The following is a 7759-nucleotide window of genomic DNA, read 5'->3' as shown; positions in this document are numbered from 1 at the left end:
ACTTTGTGAGGGTCACCTATACCGGAGTTTCCTTTTTGCTTTCTTTTATTTTTTTGTTTTGCTGGATCATTCACTTATTTGCATCGGTCCCCTATGTAGAGGATGCGTAGGCCGGAGCTGACTGCTGAGATAAACTACTGAGGACTTATATGAAAATGATGATTAAGGCCATGGTATATGGGGTTTCGGGAATGATTCCTACATTTACGAAGCTTATGGTGCTAAAACAGATACTGATGTTTCGCAAAGTTCTCCCAAGTCACCGCATCCTTACTAAAAACCTGTCTTTAAAACCTGAAAACTTTTGGAATAAGACTGTTTTCTTTTGCAAAAAAATTTCGGTGGGGCTAAAGGTATGGGGAGATTAGATTGTACTAAATATACACTATATTTGGTGACTCGTCAGACTCATGCATTATCTAAGACACTTAAACTAAAAAGCAAAATAAATAACTAAAAGGAAATAAAAATAAACAAACTATCTAAAAACAACAAAGAAAAAGACGAGAAAAGCAATAAAGAAAAGACGATAGAGTCTCCTCCCACACTTAAATCGAACATTGTCCCCAATGCTTCGAAGTAAGATAAGGGAAGAGTTACCTGACGACCTATTGCTGACCACTGGTGCCCTCGCCATCCTGAGGTGGACGACGGGATCGAGTACGACGACGGTCTCTCTGATCCATCCTCGCCTGCAAGGCATCCTGAGCGGTCCTCACCTCTCGAAGGTTACCCAAAATGGAACCTTGAGTGGCTTCGATGAGTGCCATGTGCTGACGGTGGTGGTGTTGCTGACGGGCTTGTGTATCTGTGATCGTTTGCAGGGACTATAAAACAGTGTCACAGGACCTGTCTGTCCTCCACTGCGGCTCTTGCATGAAGCTCATGTTATTTGCCAGTTGTTGTTGGATGGTAGAGAGTAGGTCGTCACGCCTTTGCTCTCTAGCCATGTGGTCACGCCACATCTCCTCTGTAATATAAAAGCCAGGAGTGGTACCTGCAGAAGAAGAAGATGGTGCGGTGTGTGGTGGTGAAGGGTGATGGGGGGACACATGGGGTACGAGAGATCGCTCTCTCCGATCATATTCATCATCAGTGTCATGTACCGCCTCATCAGGAATGTTAGGAGGAAGAGGACCCAAAACAGGTGGAGCATCTAAAGCGTAGGTCCAATTCCTTTCATCTCGTACATCTGTACGTCTAGTGCATGGTAAAACAACAGATGGAATGGCTACATCATGAACCATAAGCATATAGCCTCCTTCTCTCCTCAAACGACACAATTTCATGTCTCTTAGAAATTTTAGGTTAATTGTGCGAGGAGGTAAGGGGTCTAGGGTAGCCATCTCATTGTTCAGGTTAAGCGCCCAAGCAATAGACGTAATTAATCCACCAAAAGAAATCGGTCCCGCTTTATTTAAAGTTAAAGTCATATGAGCAAGCATGAATGAGACCGAATTAATTCGTCTATTTGTGAGGCTTCCTTGCAAAAATAGAAGCTCTCTAGCATTAACCTTATTTGGATTCTCCCGGCCAAAAATAGTACATGCCAACAGATATCTAAAAACTCTGATGGTCGGGTTATGGATAGTCGAGGCAAGAACTCCCTCAAAAGAATTTATGGAAGTGCTTGACAGTCTCTGCCAGAAGGAGAACACCTCAACTGACCAATCTGAATCCAAAGGTGCCTCACAAATAGCACCGTCCCCATGAGGGATTCCTAACAAGCTGGCTAGTTCGTCGGTACTGAATTCATATTCAACAGCAAACATTCTAAATCTGACAGTACCAACTGTGCTAGCAGTGTTAGGATTGACAATATAGATTAAAGAACTCAAGAATTCGATTGTCAATCGCTCATAGGTAGGTTCTCTGTTGGAAAAGAAATTATGCAAACCTAAGTTATCTAATAAATGAAATATGCTATGATAGATACCTAAAGTGTAGAGACAGTTTTTGTCAACATACCTTGTCGGGAGGATCTCCCGATTTTGCAACCGTTCGATGATTTATCTTTGTCTATCCCCCGGTTTCCCTCCTCGAAGAATGAATCCATTAAACTCCATTGTGTAGCTCTCGAAACGTGACGAAGAAGATGAAGTGGAATGTGAAAAGGTTGGATTTTTATGAAATCCGACGGATGAAAATGAAAATGGAAATCGGAAAAATGATTTGTACAGTGTGGGGATTAGAAAGGTGTGAGCTTTTTGTGGGTTCAAGGACGTTTTTGCAAGGTGAAAAAATGTGTTTGGAAGGTTGTAAGGTGTGAAACTGGTGAAGAACGGGGTTCTGCCCCGACCTTTTACAGATGCTGTGGCGGGCGCCATAGGGTTTATGGCGGGCGCCACAAGGCAAAATCTGGCTGGGCCGGATTTTGGTCCTTTGGCTTGGGCTTCTCTTGTCTTTTGGCTTTGAGGGGTCCGGATAGCAATTGTCTTGTGATTTCCTAGTATCATTGGCTTGCATAATTTTATAAAAGTAAAAAATAAAAATAAAAATAAAACAAAATTTAAATATTAGACTAATAAATAAATAAAAAAATGTAAATAAAACAAACATAAGACACATATATATATATATATATATATATATATATATATATATGTATATATATATATATATATATATATATATATATATATATATATATATATATATATATATATATATATATATATATATATATATATATATATAAAAGTAGAAATATCAATGTATAGACATAGTTTATATAATATTCCAAATGCGATGATATAAAATGAGTTATGTAAATACGAGAAATATAAAAAAAAGATAAAATAAGATGAAATGGTGAGATCATATAGTAGGGATATCGTCCTCCTGAGTGGATCCACGGAGCATGGCTACCTCCTGCCTGAGCTCTGCGATCTTCTGATATAAACAATTGGCTTTGGTAGCGTGGGTGAGATCAGATACTCCCATTTGTAAAGTGAGGTTAGCCACCTCCTGTCTAAGTCCTGCAATCTCTATACGACACTCTGCAATCTGGGTGCGGATGTCGGGGGTCTGCAATGAAAGATTATTAGAGAAAACAGTGATCCTGGGAGAAGGTGGTGTAGGCGTGTACTCAGCAATGGGTGGTGATCTCGGCTCCTCGACGGTCTCTCCCTGGCCCTCTAGAGCATAACTCCAATTTGCTGGGTCATGCACACTGGTCATCATAGGATCTGGCAGTGTGAAATAATGAATAGCCTCGCTATCGACTAGCAATCGGAACTGACATGGGTGGAAAGAGGCCCTCCTCATCAACCCTCTGGTCAAACAGAAGTTGATGTCCATGGTAGTGTACCCACAGTAAGTCCGGAGATGTAACAGCTTGCGAGACAGACCTAAAGCGACAGCAATCTGCGTGATGATCCCGCCCACATGGATGACTCCTTCGGTCGATCTGGAGACACCGCTGAGACCACATGACAAAAAGTTCCCACATGCTACTGGGCGAGACTGGGATGCACAAAATAGTAGGAAGATCTCCTCTTCACTTAGTAATGTCTCAGCATTCGGTCTTCCTAGAAAGGAATGTGCCAATATCATCTAGAAGTATCTAAAGGCGGGGTTATGTATAACCTGAGACAGCTGCGTAGACGGATCCTGGCTTCCACCACCTGATATATCACTCCAAAACTTCTCCACCTCCTTACCCAGAAAATATCCCATAGGTGTCTCCGGGATAGCATCAGGAGTGGTCTGGAAACCCAATAGGTTGCCGAACTCTTTCTGGCTGAAAGAGTACTCAACTCCAAAGATCCTGAAAGAAGCATACCCATCCGGTCCATAGTATGGGTCATAATCAAATGAACTTAGGAACTCCAATGTTAGGTTCATGTAGGTGTTACTTAAATCGTCAGCAAACTCGTCCCAGTGAAGCTGGTGGCTAAGGAATCGGATACTCGGCTCAATGCCCAGTGCCTCCATACAGTGCTGATCAGGATAACGTGTGGGTGCCATAGGGTGTTGATAAAGAGCAATGTAGCGCTCTCTCTGTGCGTCATCTCTATAGGCCACGTGCATATCATCGAAATCCTGCATCCTGAAGAAGTTAGGGAAGTGATCCTGAAAGTTTAAACCATTCAAATATTTAGTCTCGGTGAAAAATAAAAATAAAATAAAATAAAATAAAATAAATGCGAAAAAGTAAAATGAAAAACCATGGGTTGCCTCCCACGCAACGCTTGTTTAACGTCATTAGCTTGACGATTAGAATTTATACACCTGTAGTAGTAGGAATTGGTGGATCAATCAGAGTGTGGCTTGAGTAGTATGCTGGAATGTCTCCTCCTTCGTAGAGCTTCAGTCTTTGTCCATTTACAATGAATGGACTACAGGTTTCGTTCTTGATTTCTACGGCTCCGGATCTCAGAATCTTGGATACTTCGAAGGGGCCAGTCAATCTTGAGCGTAGCTTTCCAGGGAAGAGTCGTAACCTAGAGTTAAAAAGGAGAACATGATCGCCTACATTGAAGTTTTTCTTTACTATTCTTTTGTCGTGATAAGCTTTTTTCCTCTCTTTGTATATTTTTGCATTCTCGTAGGCTGATTGCCTAAGTTCTTCTAGTTTATGAATGTCTAGGGTACGCTTTTCTCCAGCGGCTAGGTAGTCTAAATTCAAAGTTTTAATGGCCCAATAGGCCTTATGCTCTAATTCGAACGGTAAGTGACAGGATTTTCCATAAACTAGTTGGTAAGGAGTAGTTCCTATAGGGGTTTTGAAAGCGGTTCTATAGGCCCATAATGCTTCTTGAAGCTTCTGAGACCAGTCTCTCCTAGAAATAGAAACAATTTTCTCTAGGATTTGTTTTATCTCCCTATTAGACACTTCTACTTGGCCACTAGTTTGTGGATGGTATGGTGTTGCTACTCTATGTCTAACTCCATATTTTCTTAAAAGTTTGTCAAATATCCTCGATATAAAGTGTGATTCTACATCCCTTATGACTAAACATGGTGTTCCAAATCTAGGGAATATGTAGTTTTTAAATAGTTTGATTACTACCCTAGTGTCGTTTGTGGGTGCAGCTATAACTTCAATCCACTTAGACACATAGTCTACAGCTACTAAGATATACCTGTTTCCTAAGGATGGTGGGAAAGGTCCCATGAAATCTATACCCCATACGTCAAAGAGTTCTACTTCCTGAATGTTTCTTAGAGGCATTTCATCGCGCCTTGAAATGTTTCCAGTGCGTTGGCATCTATCACATTTGACAATGCAAGCATAAACATCACGCCACATGGTAGGCCATAATAGGCCAGCTTGAAGAATTTTGGCGTATGTCTTAGAGGTGCTCGCATGTCCACCATAAGGTGCAGAATGACAATGCTTGATAATACTATTTACCTCTTCTTCCGGAACGCAACGGCGAAAAATTCCATCTTTACCCCTTTTGAAAAGGAGCAGTTCGTCCCAATAGAAGTTTCTCACATCGTGGAAGAATTTCTTCTTGCGGTGGTAGTCAAAATCAGAGGGTACTATATCAGCAACTAGGTAATTAACGAAGTCTGCATACCAGGGTACGTTACTTATTGCTAGGGAATTTTGGAAGTGCTCATGAGTGCTTAGGTTATCATCTTCAATGGTTTCTAGTTTAGCTATCAGTTTATCATAGGCGAAATCATCATTTATGGGTACTAGTTCAGGTTTTAGATGTTCTAGCCTAGAAAGGTGATCGGCTACTACATTTTCAGTGCCTTTTTTTATCTCTTATATCTAAATCAAACTCTTGTAGTAATAGAATCCATCGGAGTAACCTGGGCTTGACATCTTTTTTACTTAATAGGTAACGAACGACAGCATGATCGGTGTAAACTATAATTTTTGCTCCTACTAGATAAGATCTAAATTTGTCTATTGCGAAAACTACAGCGAGTAATTCTTTTTCAGTTGTTGCGTAGTTAAGTTGGGCAGCGTCTAGGGTTCCACTGGCATAATAAATGGCATGGAATTTTTTATCTTTCCTTTGTCCTAGAACGGCTCCAACTGCGTAATCACTAGCATCGCACATTATCTCAAAAGGTTCCGACCAATCAGGCGGTTTCATAATAGGTGCAAAGATTAATGCTTGCTTTAAAAGATTAAATGCGTCATTACATTTTTCATCAAAAATGAATTCAGCATCTTTCATTAAAAGTCCAGTTAAAGGTTTAGTTATTTTGGAGAAGTCCTTAATAAAACGCCGGTAGAATCCAGCGTCTCCAAGAAAGCTTCAGACTTCTCTGATAGTTTTAGGGGGTTTTAGGTTTTCTATAACTTCTATTTTAGCTCTATCTACCTCTATACCTTTTTCGGAAATTATATGTCCTAAAACTATTCCTTCGGTCACCATGAAATGACACTTTTCCTAGTTTAGCACGAGGTTCACCTCCACGCATCTCTCCAGGATTTTCTCAAGGTTAGCAAGGCAGTTGTGGAAATCAAATCCACAAACCGAGAAATCATCCATAAACACTTCCATGATACCATCTAGGTAATCTGCAAAGATTGACATCATGCAGCGTTGGAAAGTGGCTGGGGCATTACAGAGGCCGAATGGCATTCGTCTGTAGGCAAAAGTTCCATAAGGGCATGTAAAGGTAGTTTTTTCTTGATCTTCGAGGTGGATAGGTATTTGGAAGAATCCAGAGTATCCATCTAGATAGAAGAAGTAAGAGTGTCTGGCCAGACGCTCCAACATCTGGTCTATAAATGGTAAAGGGAAATGATCCTTCCTGGTTGCTTTATTTAATTTTCTATAGTCTATACACATCCGCCATCCTCCTTCTAAACGTTTTGCTACATGTTCGCCTTTATCGTTTTGCACGACTGTGATGCCTCCCTTTTTAGGTACTACATGCACAGGGCTCACCCACTTACTATCCGAGATCTGGTAGATTATACCTGCCTCAAGTAACTTAAGAAGTTCCTTTTTAACAACATCACTCATTATAGGGTTTATTCTTCTCTGATGTTCTCTGGAGGGTTTTGAATCTTCTTCGAGCAAAATCCGATGCATGCATATGGATGGGCTTATACCTTTCAGGTCAGAGATATTATATCCTAAGGCTGAGGGATATCTTCGTAAAACGTCTAAAAGTTGGTTCGTTTCCTCTTGGCTCAAGGTAGCACTGACTGTAACTGGACGGTTCATCTCTTCATCGAGGAACTCATATCTCAGGTTCTTAGGCAGTTCCTTAAGTTCTAAGGTTGGTTTCTTAGAGCATGGCATATGATCTGGGGTAAGGGATAAACATTCGTAAAGGTTATCATCGATGTAGGGTTTCTTAAAGTCATCATCTTCCATTATGAGGGTTGATGGTAACTTAATTGTTTTTATAATTTCTTCTTGTTATAATTCTCTAACACATTCATCAATGATATCTAAGGCATAACACACGTCTCCCATCACAGGTGCCATAAGAAATTTCGAAAGTATAAATTCTATTTTCTCATCACCTACCTCAAAGGTCAACTTTCCTCTCTTGACATCTATTATGGCTCCTGCAGTCGATAAGAAAGGTCTACCTAAAAGGATTGGTATATCATTGTCCTCTTTGATGTCCATGACAATAAAATCAGTAGGGATAAATAACTGACCTATCCTAACAGGGACATCTTCTAAAATGCCTATCGGATACTTAACAGATATATCGGCCAACTGAAGTGACATTTTAGTGGGCTGTAATTCTCCTAAGTTTAACCTCTCACAAACTGCTAAAGGCATTAGGCTCACACTAGCTCCTAAGTCTAGAAAAGCTTTTTCGA

This window comes from Lathyrus oleraceus, chromosome 7, assembly GCF_024323335.1.
Source record: "Lathyrus oleraceus cultivar Zhongwan6 chromosome 7, CAAS_Psat_ZW6_1.0, whole genome shotgun sequence".
NCBI classification, from domain to species: Eukaryota; Viridiplantae; Streptophyta; class Magnoliopsida; order Fabales; family Fabaceae; genus Lathyrus; species Lathyrus oleraceus.
The sequence above is the reverse complement of the archived record's forward strand: the minus strand, read 5'-3'. Positions refer to the sequence as shown.